The 6,000-nt window shown below is 45.6% G+C and overlaps 1 protein-coding gene across 8 annotated transcripts in view; it reads right to left on the bottom strand.

The window, feature by feature from the left end:
• Nucleotides 1–6,000, bottom strand: part of LOC122792271 (kinesin light chain 1-like) — a 1,642,552-nt gene that overhangs the window by 343,312 nt on the left and 1,293,240 nt on the right. The window lies entirely within an intron of this gene.

The raw sequence follows: 6,000 nt of genomic DNA, 5'->3' as shown, positions 1-6,000 counted from the left end.
CTTGAATATTTCTTTGCCTGCAAAATGCGATTTCTGGAGCCACGCACTTTGTGAAGACCCTTGGCGCAGTAGATAAGCCAAAGGGCAGTGCAGGAAAAGTACAGTTTTGTACCTACCATAAATGTATATGTCCGATAGGAATGCATCTGCAGTCCTTACAAATGGGTTGTCCTGTCGTCAGGCAGCCCTTGATCGGCAGGATTCAAAGTCTGGGTCTGGCCTCGGCTGGTGTCGCACTTCACCCGACGTCATAGCTGCAGTTATTCGGGTATAAAGGCATCAGCCGACACCATTTTCCTCAGTGTTTCTTGCCCCAGATGCCAGGTGCCCTCTAGGAAGGCTAAATTTGGATAAATGCAAATGTTTCCAAATAGTAGAGAGCAAACAAAAAATAAACATGTATGTACATATATACAAACCAATACACCATAATAGATTCCCCCAGCTAGCTACAAGATGGGCAATACCCTAGGAGTACCACAGAGGGGAAGGAGGGTGGGTAATCCTGACTGCAGATGCATTCCTATCGGACATCTACATTTATGGTAGGTACAAAATTGTACTATGTCCTTCAAGGATGCATCTGCAGTCCTTACAAATGGGTAGAATACCATAGCCAAACTGGGGGAGGAGGAGAAAGGTAATTATGGTGTAGTTAAGATCCCTTGCAAAACAGCAGTGGCAAAACCTGCTCGGGATCTAGAGTATAAAGGTAAATTATATAATGCTTGGCAAATGTATGCACGGAGCTCCAAGTAGCAGCCTCTAAAATGTCTTTGGTAGCCACTCCTCGTAGAAAAGCTGTGGTAGTGGCTGTAGCCCTTGTAGAGTGAGGCCTGATGTTTTCTGGAGCTTTCTTCCCATGGTAGGAGTAACAAAATCTAATGCAATTTCCTATCCACTTAGAGATTGTCTGTTTTGAAATTGCTTTTCCTTCCATTCCTGTTGCATATGCTACCAGTAGCTGGTCAGTTTTTCTATTACCCTTGGTCCTGTCCAGGTAGTAGCGTAATTGCCTATGCACATCCAAGGTATGTAACAGTCTTTCTCCCCTGTTTTGTGGGTTGGGGAAGAATGTAGGTAGGTGGATAGCCTGATTCAAAGATACTCTGGAAACCACCTTAGGCATAAAAGTAGGATTTGTTCTCATGGACACTCTATCTTGATGGAAGATCAGGAAGGGCTGTACTGCCATTAATGCCTGTAGTTCAGATACCCTTCATGCTGAAGTGATTGCCAGCAGGAAAGCAGTTTTCCATAAGTATTGTAATTCTGCTGTGGCTGCTGGTTCGAAAGGAGGGAGTGTCAATTTTTCTAGCACAAAGTTCAAGTCCCATGCTGGCAATGGTGGCTTCCTAGGTGGTTTTACGTTTTTAATTCCTCTCAGAAACTGCCTGAGCAGAGGATGTGAGAAAAGTGGAGGATCCAAGTCGTATTCTGCTGAAATAGCTGATGCATGAATCTTAATGGAAGAATAGGACAGGCCTTTGTGGAAGAGCTCTGCCAAGTATTCCAGGATGTTGGCTATGTTTACCAGTGACACATTTTCTCCTTTTGCATTACTTCAAATGGAATATCTTTTCCATTTTGCTGAATAATTTTTTCTTGTTGAGGGTCTGCGAGACTCCAAGATAATGTCTTTAACCCTTTGTGATAAATTTGGGTTTTTTGTTCTTATGCAATGTTCCAGGCAGTCAGCTGCAGTGTTTTCAGGTTTGGATGCAGGGTGTTGAAATTGTTCTGTGTTAACAGCAAGGGAACAAGGGGTAGGGGCCATATTTGTTCCCGAGACATGCTCCTCAGTAATGGGTACCAATGTTGTCTTGGCCAGTCTGGAGCTATCAGAATGATCCTTGGACGGTCCTCTTTGATTTTCAATAGCACCTTGTGCATCAAAGGAAGTGGTGGGAATGCATATGCTGTCAGGTTTTCCAACTGAAAGATAGAGTCCACCTTCCAGGCAAGTGGGTGAATGCGTCCTTGTGCAGAATTTCTTTAGTTGGTGATTGTGTGGGGATGCAAATAAGTCTATCTGTGGGAGTCCCCATTTTCTTGTAATGGTTTTGAAGATGTCCGGAAGGAGCATCCATTAAGTGGCATCCGTGGTTGTTCTGCTTAGTATGTCCGCTAGAATGTTTTCTTTTCCTGGTACAAAAATTGCTTGTAACTGAATGTTGTAACTCAGGGCCACATTCCAGAGGTCCATTGCCATTCGGCATAGAGGGTACGAATGTGTGCCTCCCTGTTTGTTGATGTAGCACATAACTGTGGTGTTGTCCGTCCTTATCAACAGTTGACCTTGTTGAAGAAATGGTCTGAATGTCTGAATTGCCAGTTTTACTGCCAGCATTTCCTTTTGATTTATGTGCAGGAGCAGTTGGTCCGGAGTCCATGAACCTTGTATGCACTTGTCCAGCATGTGGGCCCCCCAACCGAGGTCTGAGGCGTCCGTTGTGATGGTTTGGCTTGGCTGAGTGTTGTGGAAGGGCAATCCTTTGTTTGATTGACAGGCCTGAGCCCACCATAGGAATTCTTGCTTCAGGCATGGAATTATAGGAATTTGGGTTTCTAGGCTGTGCCTGTGCTGAGACCATAAATTCCTTAGGTACCACTGTAACTTTCTCATATGCAGTCTGGCATGTGGAACCAATATTATGCAGGATGCCATGAAACCCAAGGCTTGCAGGACTTTTCTTGCTGTTAGATGGTTCTGCTTTGTTAATGCCAAGAAGTAGAGAGGGAGTTGTTCCTGTTTTTCTACTGTTAGGAATGCCATTTGTTTGGATGTGTCCAGCTCTGCACCCAAAAAGGTTATCCTTTGGGATGGTATCAGCCTTGACTTTTTTATATTGACTGTGTATCCCAGGGCTTGTAGTAGGTAAATGACTCTTTTCAAGTCTTCTGCTAACTTGTTTTTGTTGTCCGCTTGTATCAGGCAGTCGTCCAGGTAAGGGTAGATTTGGATTCCCTGAAGCCTGCAATGAGCAATTACTGATGCCAGACATTTCGTGAACACTCTGGGCGCAGTAGATAAGCCAAAGGGCAATGCTGAGAATTGATAATGCTCTGATCCTGCAAGAAATCTGAGGTATCTTCTGCAATTTGGTCGTATGGGGACGTGCAGGTATGCCTCCTTGAGATCTAGAGTTACCAGCCAAGACTCCTTGCCCAGCATGGGAAGAAGCTGCTGTAGGGTCAGCATTTTGAATTTTGGAACAATGAGGAATGTGTTTAAAGCGGACAGGTCGGGTATAGGTCTCCATTTGCTTTCTTTTCTTGGTACCAGGAAGAGTCTGGAGTAAAATCCTTGTCCTTGCTCTGTAGATGGTACCTTTTCCACAGCTCTCATTCTTAATAATTGAGTTATTTGTTTTAGAGCTTCTGCCTTTTGATTTGGAGGTAGGTTTGGCATTCCTCTCTTCCCTGGTAGAGTATGGAAGTGAAACCTGTAACCTTGGTCTATTGTCTGCAAAATCCACTTGTCTCTTGTGATGTAATGCCAGTTTACTGAAAATAAAGCTAGCTTCCGCCCAAGGGTGCTTCTAGTTGTTCCCTGGTAGGCGGTGCTAGAGCCAAGTCACTGTGATTGTCCTGTAGTAGTGGTGGTGGCTGTGTCTGTGGCTGCACCTCGCTGGTTGTTACCCTGCCACTGGCGTCCCCTGTAGGCACCCCTGGATTGACTTTTGCCTCTTGAACGCCTATTCCTGCCTCTCTGAGCTCTGGAGGAGTCTGGAAAGGACCAATTCTTGGAGGGCCAATTCCTGCTAAACCTTGGAGGTTGGACCTGTAAGAAATCTTTCACTGTTTGTACAGATTTTGCCTTTTCTTCCATCTTCTTCAGCACCTGTTGTGCAGGAGAGCCAAACAAATTGATCTTGTCCATGGGAGCATCTAGTAGTTTTGATTTAACATGGTCTGGTAAGGCCTGCTCTTTTAACCATGCATGCCTTCTGATAACTGTGCCAGTCATGGCTGATCTAAAGGAAGCCTCCAGTGCATCATAGCCGCATTTTAAGGAATGGTTACTGACTTGCTGAATGTTATGTACCATTTCCTGAACATATTTTTTTGTCTAATGGTTCATCTGAGGACAGTTTTTTAGTTAACTGATCTAGCATAAATTCTTGATACTGGATCATGTGGAATTGACAGTTCAAGGCCCTAGCTGAAAGAGTAGCAGAAGTGTAAACTTTTTTACCCCATCTCTCTAAGGACCTGGATTCCCTTTCAGAGGGGAGGGTTTTTAGCAGAGGTAGCTGTTACAGCTTTAGGACCCTGGGAGATAGTCTCTGGGTCTGCAAAAGGAGCCTTATACAAATGGTAATGTGTGTCCGTGACCCTGTAGTACCTAACGGGCTTAGCAGGGGCCGGAGGTAGTGAATCAGGAGCAGTACAAGCATCATTAAAAGCATCATCTACAACAGAGAGAACTGGAGGTATGGCTAAAGGTCTATGTTGTGGTAAATGCAGAAAGGTTCTAAGCCTTTTTCTAGAGTCAGAAAAATCCTGGCCCTGCCACTGAAATTGTTCCCTCATAGCATGCAAGGTTTCCCCAAAGGAAAATTCCTCAGGCGGAGAGGCAGAAGGAATGGACTCTTCAGCATCAGAGTCTTCATAAGGGGAGAAAGGAGCCTCTGGAGGGTTAGTAATATCTGAATCATCAGAGGAATCATCTGTCGAAACTGGCTCAGGGGGCTCTGCTCTAGGCCTCTTCTCTGGAGGTGGGTGAGAGGCCCTGTCAGGGTGAGGTTGGGATACCCGGATTAAAGAAATGAGATCCTCTGCTAGACTAAGTATTTGAGAACTAGAGCTAGGCCTGTGAGAGGGGGTCTTAACAGGCACAGATTTAGTAGAGTTATCTGCTTTAGCCCTGGCAAAGGCCTTAATGGACATGGATGCAGGTGGCCTAGCAGCTCCAAGTGCAGGGGTAGAAATATCCAGGGGGATAGTGTCAGACAATTCCTGAGAAACTGCAAGAGCAGGAGGTATATCAGAAGCCGATTCCGCCAGGTTGGAAGAGGCCTCAGTAGGAGGTAAGTTTTCGGCTGAAGGAAGAACCGCTTGCTCGGTTTCAGCCGAAACCGAGACACTCGCGGTTGGCTTAACCGCGGTTTCGGCCGAAACCGCAGACCGCGAGTGTCGGTCCTTTTCCTTGCACTTTTTAGATATTTGCGTAGTCGGAGGATCCGACGGCATAATGTAAGCAAAATCGGGCGAAAAACTCCTCAGCAAATTCCGACCGACGTCTAAGCGTCCGTCGGTTAAAAGAAGCACAGGCTAGACAAGCTACTACGTTGTGGTCTGGGCCTAAGCAAGGTAAGCAGTAAGAGTGGAAATCTTTATGAGGTATTTGTTTCCCACAAGTTAAACAGTTATTCACTTTTTCTGACATCGGCTGAGGCAAGAAAGAGTCCCCAACAGGGTACTTAGCTTTTTAGAAGTCTTCGGTTGAAGTATTCGGTAGTAGTAATCTCTGGTTCTGACCGACCGGCACTTGCGAACAGCTTCTGCTTCGGGCGCCACGCTGCAAGAAAGACTGAGGAAAATGGCGTCGGCTGATGCCTTTATACCAGAATAACTGCAGCTATGACGTCGGGTGAAGTGCGACACCAGCCGAGGCCAGACCCAGACTTTGGAATCCGGCCGACCGAAGGGCTGCCTGACGACAGGACAACCCATTTGTAAGGACTGCAGATGCATCCTTGAAGGACATCTGGTAATGCCAGTGGCCTGCTTTGAAGCGGAGGTATCTTCTGCAAAATTCCCTGATTGGGATATGCAGGTAAGCCTCTTTTAAGTCTAGAGTTACCAACCAGGCATCTTTGCCTAGCATAGGTAGTAACTGTTGAAGAGTCAGCATCTTGAATTTTGGAATGTCCAGAAATGTATTTAGAGTGGATAAGTCCAGAATTAGATGTCATGACTTGTCTTTTCTGGGTACCAGGAAAAGTCTTGAATAGAAAAGCTTGTCCCTTTTCCTCTTGTGGTACTGGCTGAATA

Source organism: Protopterus annectens, chromosome 1.part2, assembly GCF_019279795.1.
Source record: "Protopterus annectens isolate FY-2018-M chromosome 1.part2, PAN1.0, whole genome shotgun sequence".
In the NCBI taxonomy this organism is placed as follows: Eukaryota; Metazoa; Chordata; order Ceratodontiformes; family Protopteridae; genus Protopterus; species Protopterus annectens.
Note: the sequence above shows the minus strand (reverse complement) of the source record. Positions and strands in the feature narration are given on the sequence as shown.